This window comes from Medicago sativa, chromosome 2 (genome assembly GCF_051527215.1).
Source record: "Medicago sativa cultivar Bolivia chromosome 2, Bolivia_mono, whole genome shotgun sequence".
In the NCBI taxonomy this organism is placed as follows: Eukaryota; Viridiplantae; Streptophyta; class Magnoliopsida; order Fabales; family Fabaceae; genus Medicago; species Medicago sativa.
Window position 1 is genome coordinate 80735691 of NC_140750.1, and position 18891 is coordinate 80754581.

Genomic DNA, 18891 nt, shown 5'->3' on the forward strand with positions numbered 1-18891 from the left:
AAGTGGGTATGACTACATGGATCAAACAACACCATAAAGAAGTCTAGCTAGACGAAATGAGCAAAAGTGTTCTTGTTATAATGCATCAATACTTTGAGGACTCACTTGATTCCAATCTTCTGATAATGTATCTTTCACCACGTTTTTTCTGTAACCCAACATCTTCTTGGGTTCACCGATGCAGTAGGTCTTCAAACAGTAGGACGTCTGGTTTTAATTCAAAAAACACCATTAAGGCCAAGAACTTACTAACTTTCCAATAATTTCATATTGTGAGCATTACACAAACTCAAACAGGACAAGTAAATCATTAAGAAATAATAACAATAACAATGTACATACTCAAATAGGAAAACATCCAAAGGGGAAAACAAATTAATCACATATTGATCAATGAAGATCGAAATCTATAGAAGAACATAGGTATTTTCACAATACAAAGCGAAAATACTAATCACAGAGTAAAAAATAAAATAAGAAACTGAAAATAAGAAGATTATAGGCTAGTGATGTAAGCCTCATATTGGCGTAGCATATTTTGGAGACTCATAATTTGTGGTCCTTTCTTGTGTAAGACCAACTTTATACAAGATTTAATCTTGAAATCAAACTTGAATAGGAGGGTTTGGAATACATTTTCCAAAATGGCTTGGGCATAAATCACTCCCTGTACAACATAAATGTTCCTTAACATTGACATGTAACCATCGATCTCTTCCATGTTTTCTCATTTGTTTTATTTTTATTTTTATGGGGCCATATGTGAATTGAGATAAACTACATGCTTCAAAGTTCATAACAACATCAACACATAAAAGTGACCAGAAAAATATGAAGCCCAGAAATCAAATAAAAACTCAATATATAAACTCGCAAAATGTAAACTTTCTTGCGCTTTTTGATCGCCTCCTCTTACAATGCATCACACCAGCACAAAGAAAATTGAAGATGGAACTAAGTACCAAATTGTTAACGATCAATAAAACACACTATTTTTATAGTAAGGGTTTTATAGGACCTAAACACCATTCTAAGTCTTCCAACTATTAAGCAAAAATAGACAGTCTTACGCATATAATCACTTCCCCTTGCCGCCACCATATTCCTCAAGAAGCTTCGAAAACGACTCAATATTAATCGGGGGAGTTAGAACCATAGGGAGAACAGTTAGAAATTGTGATAGAAGAGCAATGAATGACGAGTAACTCATGCCTTTTGAAATCATGTCAATTATAACTGATAGCACATGAATAGTTCTGAACAACATTCGATGCTAAAATGTGTTAAGAGCAATTTGCAGGTAACACAGGTGAATAGACGAGCATTGTCAATTTACCATACAAGTAAATCATCAATAAAAAAAGAAAGGAAATCCTTCAGTCAACATCTTCAATAATCTAGAGACAATATCTCGCACACAAAACAGAAAATCAATGCAGATACTAATAAGAAGGAAATAAGAAGCAATAAATTCACGAGACTATTCTAGAACTCATCAACCAATCATTTTGTCTAACACAAGTACATGGGAAAAATGCAAAGCAGTTAGACATGTAATTAACAATATATCAAAACATTAACAGGAGCTGAATACAATCTGCCCGCTCAGACAAACAAGAAGTACAAAGTAAAACAAAAATTCAATCTATTAATAAAGTGTAAAATACAATAAAAAGAAAAACTATAAAAGTTCTGGGGAGATTTTGGATTCTTTGCAGGTCAGACAAACAAGAGGCAAAAAGTGTAAAACAAAAAGCAGAAAACCAATCATCATTTCACCATCCCAACAGACCTTCCAACACAAGCCAAATTGAACCGAAAAAACTCACGAGGGCAATTATTAAAGGCATATTTCCTTTGTTTCTCTATATAAGGGTTTTGTAATTTATACACTAAAATGTTGCACTGTTGAAAAGTGACTCAAAAATGTGCATTCTGTCTGTCAAAATCGGTGGCCGATTTGTACCACACGGTGGCCGATTTTGACCTGGTTTTGGAGATTTTTGTCTCTGGAAAAATCGGTGGCTGATTTTGCAAACTCGGTGGCCGATTTGTCGCAGAAGGAGAAAAATAAAACAGCTTGTGGGCCGTTTTGTTCCAATTTTTGAGGGATGCTTTCCACTATAAATGTATCAGATGAATATAAGAGAGAGAGAGAGAGAGAGAGAGAGAGAGAGAGAGAGAGAGAGAGGGGGTGTAGAAACAAAACACGGTGTAGAAAACAGGGTTTAGAAGCCAACATACAAATTAGGGTTTATAGAGAATTTCTCTTGACAACAAACACTAGGGTTGGGATTGTTTTGATTCATCTTGAACAAAACACTATTAGATTGAGTCTCTTGGTCACGGGAAGAGGCTGAGACTTGGGTAGAATTAGGTTTGAAGACTGATTCTTGTAACTCAATCTCTCTTTGTAAAAAAACTCATATCATTATAGTGGAACGGAGAGCTGCTCTCTCCCCAAGAGTAGGTCATCATTAGACCGAACTAGGTAAACAGATTCTTGTGTTCTCCTTCTTCCTTTATCTCTTGCTGTTTATTTTTGTTTGAATTATTTTTGTCATCCGCTTCAATTGATTGCTTGGTATTAATTTGCTCCACGCATCATCTTTATTATTGGTGTGGTTTTCACAACGAATTCACAACAATTGGCGCCCACCGTAGCAGGGGAGATATACACTGTTATATCATTTTGATGAAGTATTCGTTGCAGAAGTCTCATCAAAAACAAAGTAAGTATTTGTATCGTATCCACAGGGATTAGTGCGACATCAAGGATGGTTCGACTTCAATTATCATTCTAAGTTAAAAGTGGTGGTTTGGTTGTCCATTTACAACTAGCTAAACTATTTGCAAAAGTATAAAGATGAGATTAATAAGGCTTGAAACTTGTTAAGACTAGAGTTCCTTAACCAAGCGTCACACATAACCTAATGATCCATACAAATTCTAGCTATATAACCAACATTATCACAATCACTTCGATTATCGTTTAAACATTCGTGTCCAAATCCCTTAAACGATAACAAAATCGATTGGATCACTCAATCGACCGTGTCCAGCCTGACTAAGTGTCCAAAAGCATTAAGTTCATGATTAAAGTGACTATCAAAGATCTACAAACTTGTCAGGAATGATATAACCTAAGATAGATTGTCATTCTAGTTCTACAATATCCTTCGTGTCCAAAGCAATATCATCATTTCTAAGCTACCGTTTAAACATTCGTGCCGCAATCATTCAAAAGATAACATAATCGATCGTGTCATAAAACGACATAGTTATTTCTAACGTATCTTCTAAACATTTGTGACAAAAATCATTTAACAGATAACAAAGTCGATCGGATGGCTTAATCGACCGTGTCCAGCCTGACTAAGCATCCAAAAGCATTAACAACAAGAACAACAACTATATTGAATATAAATGCTAGAAACATACTTTGCAAGATAAAAAGGATTACATGTTAGCAAGATCAAGTACCTCACATCCCAACAAAGGGTGTTTAGCTACACATCATCATGGAAGCCATGCAAGGATGAATTGAAAAGGAAGGATTCACTACACCTAGTGATGTCTCACCAAAGGAATGAGGATCCAACTTCCAAGATCATTCTCACTCTATTTGCTCTTGCCCTATTTCTCTCTAGAATGCATAAAATATCTATATAACAGTGTATATCTCCCCCTCTCCAAAGAGAGGTAAAAATGCTATTTAAAGGGCCTGTGTTTTTGTACCTACGCCAATAGCGCAATTCACGCTAATAGCGTGGTATGTCGGCCTATAATCTGGCCAATGGGCTTATGCCACGTTGGCCTTGCCCTGCTTCTAAGCTCCAGCTACGCTAATGGCGTGTCCCTCTGGAGCTTTTACGCTAATAGCGTAACCCACGCTAATAGCGTGTTTCTTCATGACCAGCTTCGCTCCAGTTACGCCAATAGCGTATCTCCCTGGACTTTGACATCTCTTGAGCACGCTAATAGCGTAGAACACGCTAATAGCGTATGTCTTTGAACTTTGAAAGTTTCCAGGTTCAACTTCTGCCATTTTGCACTTTTTCATGGTTTTTGGTTTTTTTGCTCAGTGTCTTTAGGCTAATTCCTGCACAAAAGAGTAGAGTAATGATAAGTAAAGCGTAATAAGGCATTTGACGCTTATTTCTCGGCTTTTCCTTCAATTACTTGTGAAACAAGTAACAAAAAGTGCTTAAAATATACGTTGAAATTAACACTTCTTGGCATTTATCACACTCCCCAACTTAACTCTTTGTTTGTCCTCAAACAAAGGATTGAAAATCAAACAAGTAAATGACAAGACACAAAGTACAAAAGGCTTTGAAAACTTTCTCAGATGAATGATTCAAAATGAATGCGCGTGCAAGGCTAAGTTTCCAACTAATTTAGAATTCTACTACTAATATGAGATGAGTCCTATGTACAAAGTTCATGCCATAAAGTTCAAGACAATAATATATTTACTTACGAACCACACCTAACACACTTCTTTGCAAGTAAATAAACAAATGAAATCAATGAATGAGGGTTATGAACACACATCCAACAATCATGCTAACATCCTGATCAAGTTATGTGTCCATCCAAATATCATTTCAAAAAGCACAAAAGCACGGATCAAAAGGTCTTTCTAGGGTTATAACTTGGCCGGGCTACAAGAGAAATGTCATATGTGGGGCAATTGATCAAAAAGCCTATCAAAGAGGAACATTCCTTGTAACAACAATTGAAATTCAAATTCTTCCCTACCAATTATTTCAAACCCTTGGTGATTAACAATAAAACCTTGACAACTTATTCTATTTTTGATTTTTCTTTTCTTTTTCTTCTTTTTTTTTTTCTTTTCTTTTTCTCAAATGTACAAACTTTGTATTTTGTTCAATGTTGTCAGGTTATTCAACAATTCACCAAGATACTTGACATATGAATCACATCTACCTTCTCTCCCCAACTTGAATCAAAATACACCCTATTTGAATGTTCCTTTACTCTAAGGCAAAAGGGACGATTAAACAATGAAGGTTTAGGGTTCAACAATTAAAACATCTCAGAGTCCTAAAGTACGTCAAGAATGAACTGGATTTTGAAAACTTCAAGGGCAAATTCATCAAGCATTGTGCTTATGAATTGACAGTTCATAATTGAGGACTCTGATTCATTTGGCTCAAGTGGGTTAGCAAATACTCACTCTTCTCACAAGGTAGGCTTATTTGTGGTCAAGTATGTTTCACTCATTAACAAAAAATGTGCCTTGATCACTTCCATGCCTTCACACAATTCAAAACAATTATTGGATTTAAAATAACACAATCGAGTTAAACAATGAATCCGGTCTCCTTGCATATGTACAATCACTTGAGGTTTCCTCACTTTTAGGCTAGAACTAAGTGGTTCACAAACAAACACATTATTGCGAAGAACTAAATGACATGAAATTTACACAAAGTACCCGTTCCATATTCGAGTAAAAACCTAGAAAAACTGGAAACTTGTACCTTGGCTTTGCGCTTTTGATCACAACTATGAATCATTACCAATCATCTGAGATTTGAAATTAAGCAAGAGTGATACAAAAGACTTCCACAATAATATGAAGTACTAAATTAACCAAAAGTGCTAACACATTATTTTAACAGTAAGAGAACTTACCAAGTTGGGTTGCCTCCCAACAAGCGCTTGTTTAACGTCGTTAGCTCGACGCCTTTTTCGTTAGGGTGGCCAAAATGAGACGGACAACACATCATCATTTGTGTTCCTTCTCTGTGGGAGGAATTCCATGAACTTTAAGTACAGATGATGTGGAGTCCATGTCCTCCTTAACTTTGATTTGAACAAGGCGAAAATTTCATCAATGACCCGGTCAATTTCAGCCTTGCTCACTTTCTTCCCCTTTTGTTCAAATGTTTCTTCCTTGCTAAGTAACCGTTCCTTTCTCTCTACCACCTCTATCACTTCTCCGCTATCAACAGTTTTGTCCTCTTCAGTAAATGACCTTTCTTGAGGAAGTTCGATTTCATGTGGTGGACCACATTCCTCTACTATTGCATCTTCCTCAAGTTCAACGACACCTTCTCCAACAATCTCTCCGTCATGAGTGGATTGAATGTTGACTTGATTATCCATGATTTTAGCTTGAATCATCTCCAACTGAATTGATAAATTCCTCAATCTTTGGTTGGTATTTTGCATGTTTATCATGGATTGTTGCATGAAGATATTCAAAGTATTTTCCACATTGGTCATTCGTTCATCTTCAAAAGGATATTGCTGATGCTGTTGATATGGTTCATACTCGGGTGGAGTGTAGAAGTTGTTATAACCATGATCAGCCATGATTTTGTCTAGGTGATGATCTGAAATGGAAACAACTAACAAGAAACTTTTCTTTGTTTATCAAAGAGGGGTTAGTGGTAGCAACTATTAAGTAAAGAAAAATATTTACGGAATATGTACGAATACTTAAAACAATAAATCAATCGTTCTATCTATGATATCTAAACACCAATCCCCGGCAATGGCGCCATTTTGATGAAGTATTCGTTGCAGAAGTCTCATAAAAAACAAAGTAAGTATTTGTATCGTATCCACAGGGATTAGTGCGACATCAAGGATGGTTCGACTTCAATTATCATTCTAAGTTAAAAGTGGTGGTTTGGTTGTCCATTTACAACTAGCTAAACTATTTGCAAAAGTATAAAGATGAGATTAATAAGGCTTGAAACTTGTTAAGACTAGAGTTCCTTAACCAAGCGTCACACATAACCTAATGATCCATACAAATTCTAGCTATATAACCAACATTATCACAATCACTTCGATTATCGTTTAAACATTCGTGTCCAAATCCCTTAAACGATAACAAAATCGATTGGATCACTCAATCGACCGTGTCCAGCCTGACTAAGTGTCCAAAAGCATTAAGTTCATGATTAAAGTGACTATCAAAGATCTACAAACTTGTCAGGAATGATATAACCTAAGATAGATTGTCATTCTAGTTCTACAATATCCTTCGTGTCCAAAGCAATATCATCATTTCTAAGCTACCGTTTAAACATTCGTGCCGCAATCATTCAAAAGATAACATAATCGATCGTGTCATAAAACGACATAGTTATTTCTAACGTATCTTCTAAACATTTGTGACAAAAATCATTTAACAGATAACAAAGTCGATCGGATGGCTTAATCGACCGTGTCCAGCCTGACTAAGCATCCAAAAGCATTAACAACAAGAACAACAACTATATTGAATATAAATGCTAGAAACATACTTTGCAAGATAAAAAGGATTACATGTTAGCAAGATCAAGTACCTCACATCCCAACAAAGGGTGTTTAGCTACACATCATCATGGAAGCCATGCAAGGATGAATTGAAAAGGAAGGATTCACTACACCTAGTGATGTCTCACCAAAGGAATGAGGATCCAACTTCCAAGATCATTCTCACTCTATTTGCTCTTGCCCTATTTCTCTCTAGAATGCATAAAATATCTATATAACAGTGTATATCTCCCCCTCTCCAAAGAGAGGTAAAAATGCTATTTAAAGGGCCTGTGTTTTTGTACCTACGCCAATAGCGCAATTCACGCTAATAGCGTGGTATGTCGGCCTATAATCTGGCCAATGGGCTTATGCCACGTTGGCCTTGCCCTGCTTCTAAGCTCCAGCTACGCTAATGGCGTGTCCCTCTGGAGCTTTTACGCTAATAGCGTAACCCACGCTAATAGCGTGTTTCTTCATGACCAGCTTCGCTCCAGTTACGCCAATAGCGTATCTCCCTGGACTTTGACATCTCTTGAGCACGCTAATAGCGTAGAACACGCTAATAGCGTATGTCTTTGAACTTTGAAAGTTTCCAGGTTCAACTTCTGCCATTTTGCACTTTTTCATGGTTTTTGGTTTTTTTGCTCAGTGTCTTTAGGCTAATTCCTGCACAAAAGAGTAGAGTAATGATAAGTAAAGCGTAATAAGGCATTTGACGCTTATTTCTCGGCTTTTCCTTCAATTACTTGTGAAACAAGTAACAAAAAGTGCTTAAAATATACGTTGAAATTAACACTTCTTGGCATTTATCAAGGGCAAAGGTCAAATCAATAACCAGGTATCATGGGTTCGAAGTGGGATATTGAAAAGTTTACCGGTAGTAACGACTTCGGGTTGTGGAAGGTAAAGATGAGGGCAATTCTAATTCAACAAAAGTGTGTTGAAGCATTAAAGGGAGAAGCACATATGCCTGCATATCTAACACCTGTTGAGAAGACGGGGATGAATGATAAAGCGGTCAGTGCTATCATTCTGTGTCTTGGGGATAAGGTGTTGAGAGACGTAGCAAGGGAGACTACTGTTGTGTCTATGTGGAATAAACTTGATTCATTGTACATGACCAAGTCCTTGGCACATAGACAATGTCTGAAACAACAACTCTACTTTTACCGAATGGTGGAGTTAAAACCTATAATGGAGCAACTGACGGAGTTCAATAAGATTATTGATGATTTGGCAAACATAGATGTAAATCTGGAAGACGAGGATAAAGCCTTACACCTACTGTGTGCTTTACCTAGGTCCTTTGAGAATTTCAAGGATACAATGCTTTATGGCAAAGAGGGCACTATCACTTTGGAGGAAGTTCAAGCAGCTTTGAGAACCAAAGAGTTAACCAAGTTCAAAGAGTTGAAGGTTGATGATAGTGGAGAAGGCTTGAATGTCTCAAGGGGGAGAAGTCAAAATAGAGGAAATGGGAAAGGCAAGAATTCCAGATCAAAGTCTAGGTCGAAGGGTGGTGGTAATAAAACACAATACAAATGTTTTATTTGTCACAACCCAGATCACTTCTAAAAGGATTGTCCGGAGAGAAAGGGCAATGGAAGTGGTAATCCATCCGTTCAGATTGCAAGTGAAGAGGAAAGTTATGAGAGTGCTGGAGCACTAACTGTGACAAGTTGGGAACCTGAAAAGGGCTGGGTCTTGGACTCTGGGTGCTCTTATCACATCTGTCCGAGAAAGGAGTACTTTGAAACTTTAGAGCTGAAAGAAGGTGGAGTTGTTCGCCTTGGTAATAATAAGGCTTGCAAAATTCAAGGTATGGGTACTATCCGTCTTAAAATGTTTGATGACCGGGATTTCCTTTTGAAGGATGTGAGGTATATTCCTGAACTTAAGAGAAATTTAATATCTATAAGCATGTTTGATGGTCTAGGATATTGTACTAGAATTGAACGTGGTATGATGAGAATTTCTCATGGTGCATTAGTTATAGCTAAAGGGTCTAAGATACATGGTTTATATATTTTAGAAGGTTATACTGTTATAGCTCATGCATCGGTTGCTAATGTAGACACTCTAGACATAACTAAACTGTGGCATTTGAGGTTAGGTCATGTCAGTGAGAGGGGTTTGGTTGAGCTAGCTAAACAAGGTTTGCTAGGGAATGAAAAATTGAACAAACTAGATTTCTGTGATAATTGCACATTAGGCAAACAACACAAGGTGAAGTTTGGGTGGGGTGGGTGTGCATAAATCTAGTAGGCCTTTTGAGTATGTTCATTCGGATCTTTGGGGTCCAGCATCAGTTAAAACTCATGGGGGAGGTTCATATTTCATGTCTATTATTGATGATTATTCTAGAAGGGTATGGGTTTACATTCTGAAGAATAAAAGTGACGCTTTTGATAAATTTAAAGAATGGCATACACTTGTAGAAAATCATATTGGAACTAAACTGAAAGTGTTGAGAACTGACAATGTCCTGGAGTTTGTTTCAGAGCAGTTTAATGAGTTTTGCAGGAAAAAAGGTATAAAGAGGCATAGAACCGTGACATACACACCTCAACAGAATGGTCTTGCTGTAAGAATGAACATGACCTTGTTGGAGCGTGTGAGGTGTATGTTGTTGGGAGCTGGATTGTCCAAGAGTTTCTGGGGAGAAGCTGTTAGTACTGTAACATATTTGATTAACATATTTCCATCAACAGGGATAGACCTCAAGACACCTATGGAGGTTTGGAGTGGGAGACCGGCAGACTACTCTAATTTGAAAGTTTTCGGAGCTTTAGCATTTGCTCATGTCAGATATGACAAACTTGATACTAGAGTTGTGAAGTGTATTTTCATGGGTTATCCTGAAGGTGTGAAAGGTTACAAACTGTGAAAGATGGAACCTGGAGGATCAAAATTTATTATAAGCAGGGATGTTACTTTTGATGAGACCCGTATGGGGATGAAATGCAAAGACCTGAAAGCAAGCTCAAAAACGGGGGAGGATCAGACTCCAGTACCTGATGAAAGGGAAGGGGAGGATCAGACTCCAGTACCTGATGAGAGTGAAGGCCAAGAAATAATTAATCCTGACTATCAGCTAGCAAGAGATAGGCCAAGGAGACAAATTAAACCACCTGAAAGATACGGTTATGCTGACCTCATATGTTATGCTTTGAATGCAGCTAAAGAATTGCAAGACTCGAAACCAAAGAACTTCAGGGAAACATTAGAAAGCAATGAAAACAAGGATTGGTTGAAGGCAATGAATGAGGAAATACTTTCATTGGAAAAGAACCAGACTTGGAAACTTCATTACCTAAGAATCAAAGCGTAGCGGGAAGCAAGTGAGTGTTTAAGAATCGTCTAGAGAGACGTTAAACACTCAACATCAGTCTAAAGAGGCGGTGGTAAGAATACTCATGTTCAGTCTGGAGAGGCGGAGGCAACAATAGTCATGATCAACCTTTGAGGTGGAGTTGCAAGGTGAAGAGAAAGTGGGATGTACGCATTTTCTAGTTGAGGTAGAGTAAGCTCAACTTGAGGTGGAGTTGATGACACCGGGAATGGTACAACTATGGAGGACCTTGGGTGCTATGCTCTAGTTGTGAGAAAGGCAATTCTTCATGAAGATGGAAGGTATTTCGGAGGTTGAAGAATGTATAACATGACTTGTGGGATTACCCTAAAAGACCAAGGGTGATTGGATGCAATTGAATCTTCAGGAGGACGGGTTTGATCACTCTGGGGGGCTGAAGAGGTATGGTGTAGACTTGATTAACTTCATTGAAGCATAGATGAAGATTGGAGAGAGCAGCAAGGTGATTGATGGTTAAATTGACATCATCACTATTTTAGAGTCAAAGTGGAGAATTGTTGAAAAGTGACTCAAAAATGTGCATTCTGTCTATCAAAATCGATGGCCGATTTGTACCACACGGTGGCCGATTTTGACCTGGTTTTGGAGACTTTTGTCTCTGAAAAAATCGGTGGTGAATTTTGCAAACTCGATGGCCGATTTGTCGCAGAAGGAGAAAAATAAAACAGCTTGTGGGCCTGTTTTGTTCCAATTTTTGAGGGATGCTTTCCACTATAAATATAAGCCTTGTATCAGATGAATATGAGAGAGAGAGAGAGAGAGAGAGAGAGAGAGAGAGAGGGTGTAGAAACAAAACACTGTGTAGAAAATAGGGTTTAGAAGCCAACATACAAACTAGGGTTTATAGAGGATTTCTCTTGGCAACAAACACAAGGGTTGGGATTGTTTTGATTCACCTTGAACAAAGCACTATTAAGATTGAGTCTCTTGGTCACGGGAAGAGGCTGGGACTTGGGTAGAATTAGATTTGAAGACTGATTCTTGTAACTCAATATCTCTTTGTAAAGAAACTTATATCATTATAGTGGAACATAGAGCTGTGATGTAAGATTTTTCCTACATGTCATATAACTATGTACATGTGAGTATATATAGGATCGTTTCCACAGGGAGTTACGTTTATTATAAGCATTTTTACAATAGTTCACATTAAGGGTTTGGGTATAATTTGTTTGTTTGTAACACTATATCCATAGATTACAAAAGTAAAAACGAGAGGGTATCGAACTATTTCGCTTGCGGTATAAGATAACGAGCAAGCATAACAGCAGCAATCTCTCGATCGATTAACAGATTCTAGCTTTATAACCAATATTATTACAATCATTTCTACAATATCCTTCGTGTCCAAAGGGACATCGTTATTTCTAGGTTATCGTTTAAACATTCGTGTCCAAATTCCTTAAACGATAACAAAGTCGATCGGATAACTTAATCGACCGTGTCCAGCCTGATTAAATATCCGAAAGCATTAAAATCTTGATTCAAAGTAATTATCAAAGGTTTACAAACTTGTCAAGAGTGATATAACATAAGATAGATTGTTATTCTAGTTCTAGATTCAAGAGTTTGTGTCCAAATCATCTTGAATCTCTTTGAAAGCATTAAAAGCAAGAATAACAACAATATTGAATCATTAAGCTAGAACCTTATATATTAAAAGATCAAAAGATTACATAATAGCTTGATTGTTACCTCAATACTACAAAGAAGGTGATAGTTACATATAGACATGTAAACTAATGCAAGGAAGGAAGGAAAGATGAAGATTCCATGCCAAGATCCTTGATGTCTCAATGAATCTAGGGTTGAATCTACTCCTTAATCACTTGCTTTGTGTTTCTCTCTATGAAATAGCTCTAACCTCTCTCTAGAAATGTATAAAATGTTTCAATGGAATAGTGAATAGTCCTAGAGAGAGGGAAAACTTGTATTTAAATGGGCTAAAAACGTGTAATCTCGCTTAAGCGAGATACATCTCGCTCAAGCGAGAAGCCTAAATATCCAACCATGGCCAATGAAGTCTTGCCACGTAGCCCTGCTCCTTGATGAAGTTGCATCTCGCGTAAGCGAGTTAGACCTCGCGTAAGCGAGGTTGCTTGAAACTTAAACCGCCTTAGAATCCTGCTTGAGCGACATGGAAGCGAGATGGAAAGCGAGATGCTCATCTGATCCCTGGAGAAATCTCGCGTAAGCGAGATTCTAAAAGTGCACAAGCGACCTGGAAGCGAGTTGTAAGCGAATGTTGAGTTTCTCCCTGGAGGAATCTCGCTTAAGCGAGATGACCTCGCGTAAGCGAGATTTGCTTGGTTCACACACTTGAGTTTTGGTCCTTGCTTGTCATTTCCTGCATAAATTGGGTAGAATTAGGCATATAAAGCATAAATGGTATAATTATAACAATTGATTGCTTTTCCGTAGATAACTTGCATAACAAGTCACTAAAAATGCCTCTTTTTCCACATGAAATATATTACTTTTGAGCACTTATCAAGCTGCTCTCTCCCCAAGAGTAGGTCATCATTAGACCGAACTGGGTAAACAGATTCTTGTGTTCTCCTTCTTCCTTTATCTCTTGCTGTTTATTTTTGTTTGAATTATTTTTGTCATCTGCTTCAATTGATTGCTTTGTATTAATTTGCTCCACGCATCAAGTTTATTATTGGTGTGGTTTTCACAATGAATTCACAACATGCACATTTCACCTTTATAAACGTAGGATGTCAACCTTTGTCGAGGGTGAGTTTTGAATCAAAAAGTCCACCATTTCGTCACGTATCGATGAAGGTATGATCGCTTTAATTTTCAGTGACTTCAAGTTACAAATGGAAAGGAGCTCTACCTTCAACAAATTACGAACTAAAGAAAGAACCTAAGCAATCAGGAAGAGAATGCAAGTCTTATTTTTTTTTTATAGATGTTATAAATACAAAATAAAAAGCAGCAATAATGATACAGTATGAAGTACCTTAAGAGTATACCAAGAGAGTCAATGATTTGATGTTAGCAAGCTCAACCAACCAGTTGAGTAGAACCGACGAAGTCTGCTCTGCCTTCAAGTTCCAGTAACACGTTACATGGATATCTACATGTTTTATAGAAGAGAGAACATTCTTGCTTGCAAAAAGTTTTGGAGTATAAGGACCAGAAAAAGCAAAGGTTTGAAGACTTGGAGCATATAGCCCAAGTCCAAAATAGGTTCCGATAATGGTCTTAGGATCACAATCATGCATAAGTATAGTTAAATTCACAAGCTTGGTACTTGATATGCAAAGGTTTTGTGCATCCTGAACTATACAACTGTCAATGATCAAACGACTCAACATGTTAAATGTCGAAAAGGGCTCGACGACACAACCATCATCACTGCGATGAAAGGAAAAGTACTTTAAAGACAAGTTGGTTAATGCTGGCAAATTCAAATTTATTGGAAATATTGGTATTTGACCAAACAATATATGGTAACCAGAAAGATTAAGAGACGTTAACGTGTGACACGAAAAGAAGCAAGAGGGAAAGAGGTCAATACGACAAGGGAAATTCATTAGTAATAGTAAGTGTTGGACATTGTGGGAAATAGTGTATTTTATAATCATTTGGAACAGGATAGGCTCCAAGTAACATAGGCAGGAATTCGGTTAAACTTTCCTCCGTCCTAAAGTTTGAAGAACTTAATGTAAGAGTAGGACGTCCCTTCCAGAGATTGATCCATCTTTTGGACAAAATTCAAGTTTGAACGGCCTCTTTTGCGTTCAAAAAGGACAATACGTGAATGAGAATACAATCGGTCAAGTTGCTGATAATGTCTTCATTTTCGTTGTGCTTATGTTTCCTGCTACGTAGGCTTCGTCTCACCATTGTCTCGTAAACAAACACTTCTACAAGCAAATGGGAGAAGTGTTTATTGTTATTAGGCAATGTGGAGGGAAATGAAATAAAATTCATTGGAGGAAAAAAAAAACTATTAAAGAGAACATGGCCAACAAGCACAATAATGAGATAACAATGAATGTGTGAAATTCTACAAATGTGAATTAATGAGTAAACAGCGTCATCAAGATTCATCAGCAACATTGTGAAAAAAGATAACAAAAGAATGAAAAACAATAAATCGCACTATAGCTTTCAAATCTTCTGCCAAACCTAGATTTGGAGTCTTTTGGTGACTGAGCAGAGGGAGTTAGGTAACTTTCTTCAAAAAAGAAATAAAAAATAGAATTAGTTCTTTAAAATAATAATAATAGATGAGATTTTATTTAAATTTAACTGAAATGTATCTTTCAAAAATTTAAATATACTTCAAGTATATTTGGTATATATATATATATATAGGGGTTTGCTAGGATACACCTACTAGTTTTTATTAAGGTGTGTTTTTCAAAGATATAACTAAAAAGTTGTTAAATACACCTTAAGGTGAATGTTGCTAAAACACACCTTCTAAATAATAAGTGGGTGTATGTTAGCAACTCCTATAGGCATTTGCTAGGATACACCCACTTATTTTTTAGAAGGTGTGTTTTAGCAAGTTATAACTAAAAAGTAGTTAAATACACCTTAAGGTGTAGCTTGCTAAAACACTCCCACATAAAAACTAGTGGGTGTGTTCTAGCAAATCCCATATATATATATATATATATATATATATATATATATATATATATATATATATATATATATATATATATATATAGAGGACATATACTATGAGAATGACTATTTTATATGAGAATGATGAGAATGATTATCAATCATTAGATTAAAAATAAATGATTGAGATTAAAAAGCCCCATTTTAAAACACTTGTATCTCTTCCTATTCTATCAATTTTCATAAACTCATTCTTTCATCTTCTCCAATCCACCATCCCTTCATCTTCATGACTCCATAGTAATACCATCCAATTAAAAATAACAATTCTTCTTAAAAGAAAAGTCATGACATATATTTCATTGTCCATCATCAATATAAATAGCTTGAACATCCATCATGATTTGGTTACGAAGAATTCCCAATTCATGAAATTTACTTGAGAATTCCCAATTTACTTCCATCAAAATAGCTTCTGTTCACGACATATATTTCATTTTTTTTATTAAATTACTAATTCAATTGAAATCTGCAAAATATAAAGAATCCCCAATTCATGAAATTGGATTTAACCTAATGAAATTGAGACAATGGAAAACATGAAATCAATTTCATTCAAATACACAAACCAATATTTCAATTGAGAAATATAGATAGACCAATATTTCAATTGTTAAAATTGATGTGGGGTTATCTTGAGCAGAAGGTGAAACAAAGAAAGAAAAAGGTGAAGGTGATGAGTCTAAGAGAATTAACAAAAGAAGTAGAAGCCGTGTAAATAATTTACTCTCAATTGAAACCGAAGGCGATGTAAACATAGATGGCGGAGAGTGAACAGTTGAAATCAGGGTTGAAGAAGATGAATTAGGTTCATGAGAATTAATAGAATAAGGGGAGGCATATATGTGACTTTTTAATCACAACCATTTATTTTTAATCTAATGATTGATAATCATTCTCATCATTCTCATGTAAAATAGTCATTCTCATAGTATATGTCCTATATATATATATATATATATATATATATATATATATATATATATATATATAGGGATAGGATCAAATGACACCAAGGTGTCAAATTAAATTTGACACCAAATCCTAGCCATTAATACGGTTTTAATCTAACGGCTCCCATAAACTCATTAAGTGCTCACATGCTTGATCAAGTGACCCACCTTTTATTTTTAGAAATAATTTATTCTTTCTTCTTTTGGTTAATTCCTTTCCAAAAATTCTCTGATTCTATTTTTTTTTTTTGAAGGATTCTACATGTTTATTCTTAGGGCTCTCTTGCACATGAATTACCCCTATTTCATTACTCCAAAACCTAATTGCCGTAACTTTTTTTTGGTATACCAGTATTTTATGCTTCACTTCCCAAGCTATTCACCATCACAACTTCCATCTTCTCTTTTCCTATACTAGTCGAAAACTTAATTTTGTGGTTGTTGTCCAAACTTAATTGTCCTTTTGCTCATCCTATAACAACCTCATGAGAGGAGTGGTTATAATGAGAGATGAGAGGATCAATTGACAGCCATTGGATTAAAATTAACGGATGAGATTAAACTAGTGATTAAACAATGCACTCACATCCTATCTCTTCAATCTCCCTTCGCTGAAAAATTGTTGGCCTGTAGCACCATCAAGATTTACCATTGATGGCTGACTATTTGAATGTTAAATAAATCAAATTCATTTCCTGATCCAATTTTCCATTCTTAATGAGAAATTTCACTTTCCATAAGTAACGATTGGCAATATAAGAAAACCCAATTACTTTTCATGTTTTTTGAAGAAAAAAAATCAGATTCACTACAACAGAGATGGAGAAGAGGTCGAGCATGCTCTTTAGGTTCATAACCGCCGCCGTAAGCCATCGAGTTGTTTTGTTTTCGTTGTTTGTCCTTTCATTTCGAGATTGGCCTGCCATAAATTTATCAATCAATTGCTGAAACCCTATTAATAGATTTGATTATCTCAGTTAAAGACACCTTTTCTTCAGATTGGATTTTTGTATAGTATTGATTATCACAATTGAAATTCGTATAACGTATTGTCAAAAAGAAGAAGATAAATTGCCAAAAGAAGAAGAAGATGAACAGAGTGAGAGAGAGAGAGAGAAAGGGGTCGAAATTGGAGAGCTTGTGAATGATCACATGGAACGTGTACATTTAAGTGGAAAAAGATCTGAACCGTTAATTTTAATCCAATGGCTGTCAATTGATCCTCTCATCCTCTCATTATAATCACTCCTCTCACTTGATACACCCTATATATATATATATATATATATATATATATATAGGGATAGGATCAAATGACACCAAGGTGTCAAATTAAATTTGACACCAAATCCTAGCCATTAATACGGTTTTAATCTAACGGCTCCCATAAACTCATTAAGTGCTCACATGCTTGATCAAGTGACCCACCTTTTATTTTTAGAAATAATTTATTCTTTCTTCTTTTGGTTAATTCCTTTCCAAAAATTCTCTGATTCTATTTTTTTTGAAGGATTCTACATGTTTATTCTTAGGGCTCTCTTGCACATGAGTTACCCCTATTTCATTACTCCAAAACCTAATTGCCGTAATTTTGTTTTGGTATACCGGTATTTTATGCTTCACTTCCCAAGTTATTCACCATCACAACTTCCATCTTCTCTTTTCCTATACTAGTCGAAAACTTAATTTTGTGGCTGTTGTCCAAACTTAATTGTCCTTTTGCTCATCCTATAACAACCTCATTTCTTTATTAAGTTTATTTGTATTAACTATTTTTTCGAAGAGCCTTAAAGAAAATTGTTTTAGAGAAGGGCCAGGGATGCCAAAAACATTAACAAAGTAAATAATGACTAATTCTCTAATTTAAGTTCTTTATGCAATGTTATGATTAATTCATACCGCGATGATCGAAATCCGTAAGGCAACATCTGTACCAACCGAAATCACAAAATCCTATAGGCCACCGTAACCAAGTTTGGCCGAGACAAACCGTAGACAAAGATAATGCAACGAAAACGACGTGATATATAAATAGACAACATTCAATTTAACTAAAGTATGCTTCTATCACAAAATCAAACATGTCTTCGCTTGAAGTTCAATTTAATTTTTAACAAAGGAATTACATGAAGTCGATAACTACAAAATCAAGTCCATATAACAATTGTTAACACCAGAGCGATAAAAAGAGAAAGAGGTATGTGAGAAGCACAACATGTATTGGTAATGTCATCTTACAAGAAATCACAGATTATAACTTAGTTGAACGTGTACGAATTCCAAAACCTTCTTTTTTAGCAAATAATGTGTATAAATTTTTAACATCATCAAGAGAGTCAAATTCCATATCAATACAAGGATCAATATTTTGATGCTCATGAACATCTAAGTCATGCTCAGGGTTTCTTCTTTCTTGAGAATTTTCATTGCACTATATCACTACTACAAAATATACATTTAACATCATAGGGTGTTTAGTTTTCACATCAGCACGAAAAATATCTGAAGGGAAAGATACACAATGTGAGTTTTTACATCAGTTGATATAAGTACATGAGGGGAATTCCTAGTAACATATAACATTTACATCAGTTGATAATTGAAATGAGGGGAAAAACACGCGGTGGCATT

General features: G+C 35.9%; 1 pseudogene across 1 annotated transcript; it reads right to left on the bottom strand.

The window, feature by feature from the left end:
- Positions 1–46: 46 nt before the first annotated feature.
- LOC146951334 (F-box/LRR-repeat protein At3g26922-like) lies at positions 47–18003 on the bottom strand (annotated as a pseudogene). The gene is made up of 5 exons (XR_015028090.1): positions 17999–18003; positions 14783–14823; positions 13626–14535; positions 13386–13531; positions 47–207 (listed from the first exon to the last, which is right to left on the bottom strand). The product of XR_015028090.1 is annotated as an F-box/LRR-repeat protein At3g26922-like (transcript).
- Positions 18004–18891: the final 888 nt, after the last annotated feature.